The sequence below is a fragment of the Macaca nemestrina genome, chromosome 19, assembly GCF_043159975.1.
Source record: "Macaca nemestrina isolate mMacNem1 chromosome 19, mMacNem.hap1, whole genome shotgun sequence".
NCBI lineage: Eukaryota > Metazoa > Chordata > Mammalia > Primates > Cercopithecidae > Macaca > Macaca nemestrina.
In genome coordinates this window covers 2,817,616-2,828,188 of record NC_092143.1, presented here as the reverse complement: position 1 = coordinate 2,828,188, position 10,573 = coordinate 2,817,616, and positions in this window count along the sequence as shown.

Here is a 10,573-nt window from a genome sequence, read left to right as displayed (position 1 = left end):
ACGTGCCTGCCTTGTGACTTTAGATGGCCTCGCTTTGTTCACTGGTGCTGTTGGGCCCCTTTTTCTGTCTTTGTTGGCTATTCCTAGATCTTCTCTGTTAAAATGTATGTTCAAATCTTTTGTCCATTTATGTTGTGTTGTTCGTCATGTTTTTGGATTATAACAATTCTTTACATAATTTGGACTTAAGATCTTTATTAGAATGGAGTTTATAACTATCTTATCCCAGTCTGTAATTTATCTTTCTATGTATTTATTTAATTTTTATTATTAAGAAATATTTTAAGTGTACAGAAAAGCATAGACAATTGTCTAGCAGGAATCTGTTAATGTGTGTTTTACAATGTTCCATTTCTCTGTCTCACTTCATGCCAGTTTCCCATTTTCAGTAGAATAAAAACAAACATCAACAAACCTGTATATGCAACTGTGATTTTTCTCAAGTTTTCATTTACTTGGATGACTTTTTATATAATGCTGTGCTCTTTTCTTTGGTGCGTGTTATATACTTTACAACATTATTAATTTCCTTTATTAATCAACACAAATCCTGCATGTTCGCCATACTTTTAATGCTTTTGAATTGAATTTTTTGTTTTTTCTTATTATTATTTCCCCACTCATAAATGCATCAAAACTTTCAGTACATAGAATTCTTGGTTCTAAAAATTATCCTTATAAATATACCACTTTGAAAACACTGACAAAAACTACTAAAATAAATGTAACACTGCAAATGTGAGATCTCAGATCAGCCTGATTGTTTTCATGTAACTTTTTACTTTGTAGTTTACCTTATTTTTCTATATTAAAAAACCTTTAATATAATAGATTCAGCATTTCAAACCAGTGGAGGAAAGATAAGCACTCAATGAAATTACAGAAGTAATTGGCAGCCTCCATGGGTTAAAGCCGAATTCTACTTTACAGAATTCATAAAAGCTAATTTCAGATGAATTACAAACCTAGTTATGAAGAAAAACACAAAATATTATTTTAGTTATTTATTTATGAATTAATATTAAGTGACAAATAATTTATGACATTTATGGGGTACAATGTGATATTTTGATATTGTTTTTCTATCATTATAATATTAAGTTCAAGAATTTCATCAAGATATGCCACTGTGAATTTCTTTAGTCATTCATTTATTTCTGGCTCTCTGTGAGTCCTTTGAATTTACAATCTCAATATTTTCTTCATTTAGGTGGATTTACTCTGTGTTTTCCATGACTATTGTTTCTCTTTTGTAGGTTCTATTTCATTCAATATTTGGCTTTAATTTTATGTTTAATATGTCTTTTGAAATTTGTAATTCGATAGTCATGTTTTTCACTCTTGGGTAGATTTTAATAACCTCTTTACTGTATCACCAGCTCCCATTCCATGAACCCTTTACTTTGCTTCATCCATGCTGTCTCCGATTGAATGTTACTGAAAGCACAGGTTTGAAATTTCTAAAATGTACCCCGTGTTCTTACAGTGATCACATTCACAGAAAACGTATTATTCGGACTTCTCAGTCCAGATTCTTCTGCCGGCTGCTGTATCTTCTCATCTCCCCTGCAATTTTTCTGTGTGCTCCGGCACACTTGTGGTTTTCCTGTCCTGGGAGTTGAGGTCAGTTACATCCCATAACATGTGTGTTCGCACTCACATCTCTCCAGCTCTCTGAAAACCCCAGGGAAAGCTGGGATTGGCCCGCAGCGTGGGGATGATGCTGCGGCAGCGCAGGCTGGGATGGAGAGCAGCGCGGATGTGCTGGGGCGGACTCGGACTTCAGAGCACCTTCGCTGAGGCCTGAGGCCGAGTGCTGCTGTGCCAGGTTTGGGCGGTCGTGGTGTACAGTGGTGAGTGCCTCGGGATGGGTGCTCCTGCGGTCAGAATCCTGCAGTACTCCCCACAGGGGCTGGTGGGATCCGGGTGTGCCCTTCGCTGGCCTGTGGTGGGTTTACCTTTAGCCTTTCCTCTCCTTGGACACGAACAGCTTTGTCCAAGCTTTCGCGTCTACCTTCAGGAGGGCTATTCCTGTATGTGGACAGGCTGGACTGTCAGCGCCTGGGTTCTGTCTGCCTTAGGACCAGGAGAAATGCCTGGACCTTTCTGGAGTGGGAAGACTCCATGCTAGATATCAGGGCTATTGCATCTTTTCAGTTATGAAATATTTGGTCATTTTAGTGGAAATCAAGTAGAAAACAGTTAAATTCTGGTTTCTTTTCCCCATTTTCTCTTAAATCCTCTTTACCAGGTGACTTGTCTAAAAGCTATTTAAATAGGACCTTTACTTCTCGATTAGATGGGATCCAATGCTGATTAAAGAATGCACGTGCTAGAAAATATTTAATGATAGGAATCTATGTGTGGTCATCTGAATCAGATTTAATTATCAACTATTTAATCAAATGTATTAGTCCATTCTCATACTGCCAATAGAGACATACCCGAGATTGGATAATTTATAAAGGAAAGAGATTTAATAGACTCACAACTCCACATGGCTGGCAAGGCCTCACAATCACGGGGGAAGGTGAAGGAGGAGCAAAGGCATGTTTTACATGGCAGCAGGCAAGAGAGAAGTGCAGAGCAAAAGGGGGAAAAGCCCCCATAAAACCATCAGATCTCATGAGAACTACTCACTATCATGAGAACAGCGTGGAGTAACTGCCCCCATGGTTCAATTACCTCCCACTGAGTCCCTTGCACACACATGGGGATTATGGGAACTACAATTCAAGATGAGATTTGGGTGGGGATATAGCCCAAACCATGTCACCTTTATTTTCAAAGTATATTCTAATCTCTGATTGTTTTAAAAAAGATCTCTTAATATCCATGGCTAAAGCAAATTTTGATATTGTGTCTCTTAAACTATGAAATGTTTGGAAACACAGATGCAATTGCAAAGCTGTAGAAGCATTGCTATTCCCATCCATCCTTAATGTTCAGTGTGTCTCTGCCCTACTAATATCTCTTGATTATAAAGTGACAAACAGCAGTGGGGTAATAAAAACATCTCAGAGTTGTTAATATTGGGAAACAAATGGGAGCCAAAACCGTACACATGCAAAGTGCTTATTCCAGCAACTGGCCCTTGGTAAACTGAGAACCAAAATCAGTTGTCGTATAACTGGACCCAGTGGCTTTGTACAAACCATATGCATTTATAGAACCCAGAGTATCATGACAATGTGATAATTTCCATTTGTTCATAATGTTCTATTTATTCTAACTATACCATGTAGGGCATACTGTGTTCCCTGAGATACTTTTGTCATCCCCACTTAATAAGAGAAGTAAAACGAAGCTTAGAGAAGTTATGTCACCAGCACAGGATGAAGCTGACTTGGAGCCAAGGCTCCATCTCCAGCACCATGGCCCTAGATGTGGTGGCCTCACCTTATTGGCTGAGTTGCTTTCCCTGAGATCTGTGCAGATCCATAGTGAGCCAGTGATGGCTTATAAAAACTGTGAGCCAGTTTTGCAGAGTGGGCAAGCACCTCTGGCAAGATGTCACAGTAGTCTAGAGGGGCTGTCACACAAAGGAGTTGGAGGAAGGTGAGGGTGTATCTTGGCTGTTCCCACTGTCCCTCCTTCTTTCTTGTCCTGGTGCCCAGGGAGTGCCATGGTAACAGGACAGGTCCCTCTGGAATCCCAGGGGAACTGAATATTGGTAAACGAAGAGGTGATGCGACTGGTGGAGGAGAGGATATGAAGATGGCATAACACAGGCCACATGGACCCCAGCTTCAGGCTGAGCCTGTGCGGACCACAGTGCTGTGATCCGGGTGTCCTCCTGCTCTTAACATCTTTTGGATTGTTTGGAAGCTCAATTCAAATTATTCATGAAAACTCAAACATTTGTTTCCTATTAAAAAAAAAAGTCTTCCTTTTAAAACAAACTCTGAGATTCATCAAGGCACACTGATGCCCTGGAACTTCCTCCCCAACTCCCCTGGGCTATTCTCTCCCTTGCAGTTCAGCTGCTGCTTCCTTCCATGCCAAAGAGCATCCCCATCGCCCACTCATCCTTTCTCCTTTGTGCATTAAAACAACTTGAGATCCTCATAATGGACCTGCTCCCCAAACTAAAACAAAAAAATGCAAGCATCATAAAATGCATAGGAAGGCATGGAGTCAAACTTACAATCTGCAAGGTTTGGACTTTCCATTATTTATGAGCGTCAAGGCCTCTCACTAATCAAAATCTCTTTTAAATTGAAAGTGCCTTTCTTCCTCTTCCCTCCTTCCCACCCTCAATCCCTTCCCTTCTCTTTCTCCCTTTTTTTCTCACCTTCTCAACTTCTATCTTTCTTAAGAGGTTGGTGTGATGCTCCCATTTATATGACTGTCTTTAAAAATGAGAAGAGGAGAAGCCAGGCTACACCAAGGAAATACTCAACCCTGTGCTTCTGCAGGCGTCAGCCTAGAAGGCATCAATCCAGGTGGAAGAGGTTCTCTCTCCTGCCCTATTGTCTTTGCCAGGGGTGGTGTTGAGAGCCGTTTCTGCAGATATCCTGCACCCCGGCCGCCCATCCTCAGTGATGCAGTCAGACATAAGCATCTGGGGGTGAAAACGCACCCAACACAGAGCTGGGTTTCTGGAGTTACCTTCTGGGGTTGGACTTTGCCTTTGGGAGAGGCCCTGAATGTCTCCAAACATCAGTTTCTTTTCCTGTAAATAGGAGATGATGGAGACCTGTTGCTCATGTGGCTGTGAGTGTTCCAGGAAAAGATGAGTGCAAAACACCAGCTCAGTGCAGGCAGGTAAAGTGTGCTCAGTACAAAAATAGTACTGATAATGATCAGCTAAAAGGTAAGAGTCTTCGAACAAAGAAATGGGAGCACATAGCCTCAACTGTCCCCAGAGCACCATTTGCTCCTGTCCCATTTTTACGTACATGTGGCTAGAAATATTAGCATAAAATTGACACCTATCTTTTTCAGAACACAATTTGAACAGTTGAATTCTTAATGCATGGTCACCTTCTTAATTAAACAGGTACAACTGGTATACCTTCTGTGAACAGTTCTTGATATATTAGTAACCTATTCTCATTATCTCAACATCTGCTGAATGGCAGCAGGTGAGAGGGAGAGAGATGGGGGGAAAAGAGAGAGAGAGAGAGAAGCAAAGTGGGGAAAGCCCCTTATAAAAACATCAGATCTCATGAGAACTCACTCACTGTCATAAGAACAGCATGGGGGTGACTGCCCCCATGATCCAATCACCTCCACCAGGTCCCTCCTCCAACACACGGGGATTATAATTCCGATTACAATTCAAGATGAGATTTGGGTGGGGACACAGCCAGAGCATTTCAAGACCCAGATCTTCCTTCTCTGTGTCTCCCCTCACGGAAGGTCCTGGTCACTTTCTCCTGGTTCTCTCCACCACCGTCTGCCATGGGCCACACTCGGTCACTCCTGAGCAATTCTAAGGCACCCCTTTGGGCTCCATTGGCAGTTGGCATGGGGGGAAATGTTTTAAGTCAAGGTCAAAAGAAACAGCTCTTTGCATCTGGCCTGTGGGTCATGAGGGAGGCCCACACAGCTATCCCCAGTCCACTAGAAAGATCTGATCCCCCAGGGCCACTGGGCTCTTCCCACTTGACCTTCTCATTTGCATCTCCCCTTCAGGAGTGGAGGTGGATTACAGCCACCAGGCTCATCCCTGATGCAAGAGTGGGTGAGAGAATGGAATTGAGCCCAGCTCCACTTACTGCTTGTGAATATAATTCCTTAAATTGGAGGAGGGGGGGAGCGAAATCCAAGGTGTCCACAGCCCCTGCCTACAGTTCCCTCTGGAAAAGAACCTTCTCTGTCCTGGAACACTTCCAGTGTTTAGCTAATCTCACTTTTGCTTTAAGGAGGAAGGGGGTAGTTTCTTTTCTTCTGCCTGTAGACAGGTGATGATGGACCTGGGTCTATATTTACTTCCCTTGAGTCATTGTTTTGTTTTCCACTAGAAAAATTGCTTTCAGAAAGAAAAAAAGGCGACATGATACAAGGGGGATGAAAGAAGCTCAGATGCTGTGTAAAATGCAGAACAATAACAGCTCCTGGAATGTTACTGATGCTTCTGTCATTCCAGGTGCTGCCGCTGAGCTGTCACAAGAATCAGGACAGTCTCGTCAGTGCCGGCACCATGGGAGTGCTCGTTGCTAACCACTATTGTTACCTAAGCGACTCCTTATGAGGAGCAGAACCCATCTTCCCTATTTCACTAGTGGGGAGAATGAGGCCTAGAACATTTAGGAACCACATCCACAGTGCGCAAGTGTCAGAGCTGAAATTAGAAATACATCTTTCTTATCACAAAACACAGGTTGGTATTTTCCACGCTAGAATGCTACCAATTCACTTTATTAAACACCGAATTCTGTAAAGTATGCATGCTTCTCAAAACTCTTGAAACCCTTTCTAACAGTAATAATCAATACAGGTAATAGTAATTTACTATACATAGTAAATCCATGGATTCCCATTTTAAATCCGTATCCTATATTACTTCATAGCATTCTCATAAACCATGAGATGCAGAATGTATATGTAAAAATTCTGCAATGAACCATTTATTTTCGATTCCAGATTCCTCTGATGAATAAGTGGTATGCATGGGATATGTAAGTGCAATTGGCATTCATGGTTTAATTTTCCTTCACTGATAAACATGCAATTGTCCAATCCTGTGATAAGATTTTTTAAAATTTGAGAAGATTCTATTGTGTTGTCAGAGACAACCTCTCGGAACTGGGATTATTTTGTTCTCAGTTCCTCTTTGTACAAAATTTGACAGATATGAGCAAGTCTGATGTACCTGCACAAGGAATATATGCATATTGTAAAAGTTGCTAGCATATTGAAAGAGGAGGTAGGAGGGCAGGAGATCACCCCGAGAAATCTACAGAAGGGGGAATTTAATCCCGCAAAGAACACCAGGAAGGAGAGCAGGAGACAAAGCCCCACCCTGACTTCCCGCAGGGGCTTGGATGAGCTCCTGAGGGCAGGAACTCGCACAGCCTGCATCTCAAACACACCATGCTCTCTTCCTCTGCAAGTTGCTAACCAGTGATGTTCGTGGATGTAATCATATCGGGGCCTCAGCTACTCCCACATGTGAAACAGCTTCCCTGGCAAACACTTGGTTTGAATCAAGCCAGCTTGACGGAGCTGCCGCTGTGAAGAGCTCAGAGAAAGTTGGCAGAAATTCCAGAAACAGTTTTCAGTTCTCTTCAAAAGAAACACTCAGTGTGAATCACACAGCATGATGTACATTTGGACAATTTTACCTGTTTTTATTTTTCAAAGGAGTTTCAAAGTTGAATATCAATTACATCTAAAAAAAGTGTTTCCCAGTGCGTGTAGCTTCTGGATGGAAAGCACGGAATTTCCTTATGTTGGTTGGTAGTAAATAGTGTGGAGGGGCTTCACTCACAGTGAATTCCAGCCATGTCCCCATTATCACAGCACTGTGCACCAGCAGCGTTGGTCCTGGCAGTGTGGCTTGGCCACATGGATACATTTCAGTCCTGCCAGGGTCTCTGATTTTCTGGTCACTGCCAGCATGTCGATTGCCCATTGAAAGCCTGTACTGTGTTTGCAAATACAAGCTGCCTCAAAGCTGTTAAGTAATTTTCCTATGCAGAGGTTGATTTCACAAAAACAAATGACACGATGAAAGCCCAAACAATTTCCTAATCCTCATGCTCTTTTTTTCCTGTCTTTTATGGACACAATAAATAGAATATTAATGTTGTTAACAAAGTATATTTACTCAATTGGTTAGTTAGCACTGAAAATAAATCATGTGGGGTTGATGAAAATTAGACCATTATCTAAAATTGGACACTTTTATTGTTATTATTATATTTGTCCTATTAATGTTATGTCAATGTAAATATAGTAGGACTTTGAGTTTTGTGTACACAGAGGACTTTCACCACCTTTCACAGGAGCTGGCAACCTATGGATTTGAAAAGTGGGTTGGCACATTGATATTTCTGCAATATTACAATCAATTCACCAAATGTGTATTGTTGTGTGCCATGTCCCAGGATTTGTGTTAAGGAATAAAGGCATTAAGAAGATGAATCCATTGGAGTTTCTGCCCTCAAGAGATGTGTAGTTTAATGAGGAGACGAGTTTATAGATAGTCACAAAACAATCAAGGTAAGGTACTGCATACAGAGCTCAAAGAATAGGAAAATAGTATACAAGGTGGAAAGGAATGCTGTGTGGGGAGTGGTCAGGAAGGTCTCCATAGAAAAAATTGCATTAGGGATATTTCTTAAAGAATGGAAAGGTTTTGTAGGGCAGAGTTGGATCATTGAGAAACTCATTGTGGAGGCAGGTCTGTCTTGAGTAAAATTGAAGGGCTGCAAAACCATGACACAGACTCGGTCTAAGAAACAATTCATCTGCCTATTACAAGTCACCTGGGGAAAGAGGAAAACAGGTTGATAAGGCAAAATGACACAGCATGCACCCTCTCCCTGTGAATGTGTGAATATTGAAGCTTTATACTCAAGTGTCATGTGGGTTACTTCTTTTCAAAGCAACTTTTTGGGAGTCTGTTCCAAGATGGCCAAATAGGAACAGCTCTGGTCTACAGCTCCTAGCATGATTGGCACAGAAGATGGGTGATTTCTGCATTTCCAGCTGAGGTACCTGGTTCATCTCACTGGGACTGGTTGGAGAGTGGGTGCAGCCCACGGAGGGCAAGTGAAGCAGGGCAGGGCATCACCTCACCTGGGAAGCACAAGGGGTCAGGGGATTTCCCTTTCCTAGCCAAGGGAAGCCGTGACAGATTGTATCTGGAGGAACAGTACACCCTCTCCCAAATACTGTGCTTTCCCAATGGTCTTAGCAAACAGCACACCAGGAGATTATATCCCATGCCTGGCTTGGCAGATCCCACACCCATGGAGCTTTGCTCACTGCTAGCACAGCAGTCTGAGACGGAACTGCAAGGTGGCAGCCTGGCTGGGGAGGGGCATCCGCCATCGCTGAGGTTTCAGTAGGTAAACAAAGTGGGTGGAACTGGGTGGAGCCCACTGCAGCTCAACAAGGCCTGCCTGCCTCTGTAGACTCCACAACCAGGGGCAGGGCATAGCTGAACAAAAGGCAGCAAAAACTTTTACAGACATAAACATCCCTGTCTGACACCTCTGAAGAAAGCAGTGGTTCTCCCAGCACTGTCTTTGAGTTCTGAGAATGGACAGACTGCCTCCTCAAGTGGGTCCCTGACCCCTGTGTAGCCTAACTGGGAGAAACCTCCCAGTAGGGCCGACTTGACACCTCATACAGCCTCTGGACAAAGCTTCCACAGGAAGTATCAGACAGCAATTTTTGCTGTTCTGCAATATTTGCTGTTCTGTGGCCTCTGCTGGTGATAACCAGGTAAACGGGGTCTGGAGTGGACCTCCAACAAACTCCAATAGACCTGCACCTGAGGGACCTGAGTGTTAGAAGGAAAACTAACAAACAGAAAGGAATAGCATCAACATCAACAAAAATGACATCCACACCAAAACCCCATCTGTAGGTCACCATCATCAGAGACCAAAGATAGATGAAACCACAAAGATGGGGAGAAACCAGAGCAGAAAAGCTGAAAATTCCAAAAACCAGAGTACCTCTTCTCCTCCAAAGGATTGCAGCTTCTCTCCAGCAACGGAACAAAGCTGGATGGAGAATGACTTTGATGAGCTGGCAGAAGTAGACTTCAGAAGGTTGGTAATAACGAACTTCTCCTAGCTAAAGGAGGATGTTCAAATCCATTGCAAGGACCTAAAAACCTTGAATAAAGGTTAGATGAATGGCTAACTAGAATACACAGTGTAGAGAAGACCTTAAATGACCTGATGGAGCTGAAAACCATGGCATGAGAACTACATGACGTGTGCACAAGTTTCAAAAGCCAATTCAATCAAGTGGAAGAAAGGATATCAGTAATTGAAGATCAAATTAATGAAATGAAGTGATAAGACAAAATTAGAGAAAAAAGAGTAAAAAGAAATGAGCAAAGCCTCCAAGAAATATGGGAATATGTGAAAAGACCAAATCTACATTTGATTGGTATACTTGAAAGTGACAGGGAGAATGGAACCAAGTTAGAAAACGGTCTTCAGGATATTATCCAGGAGAACTTCACCAACCTAGCAAGGCAGGCCAATATTCAAATTCAGGAAATACAGAGAACATCACAAAGATATTCCTCGAGAAGAGCAACTCCAAGACACATAATTGTCAGATTCACCAAGGTTGAAATGAAGAGAAAAATATTAAGGGCAGCCAGAGAGAAAGGTCGGGTTACTAACAAAGGGATGTCCATCAGACTAACAGCGGATCTCTCGGCAGAAGCTCTACGATCCAGAAGAGAGTGGGTCAATATTCAACGTTCTTAAAGAACATAATTTTCAACCCAGAATTTCATATCCAGCCAAACTAAGCTTCTTAAGTGAAGAAGAAATAAAATCCTTTACAGACAAGCAAATGCTGAGAGCTTTTGTCACCACCAGGCCTGCTTTACAAGAGCTCCTGAAGGAAACACTGAACATGGAAAGGAACA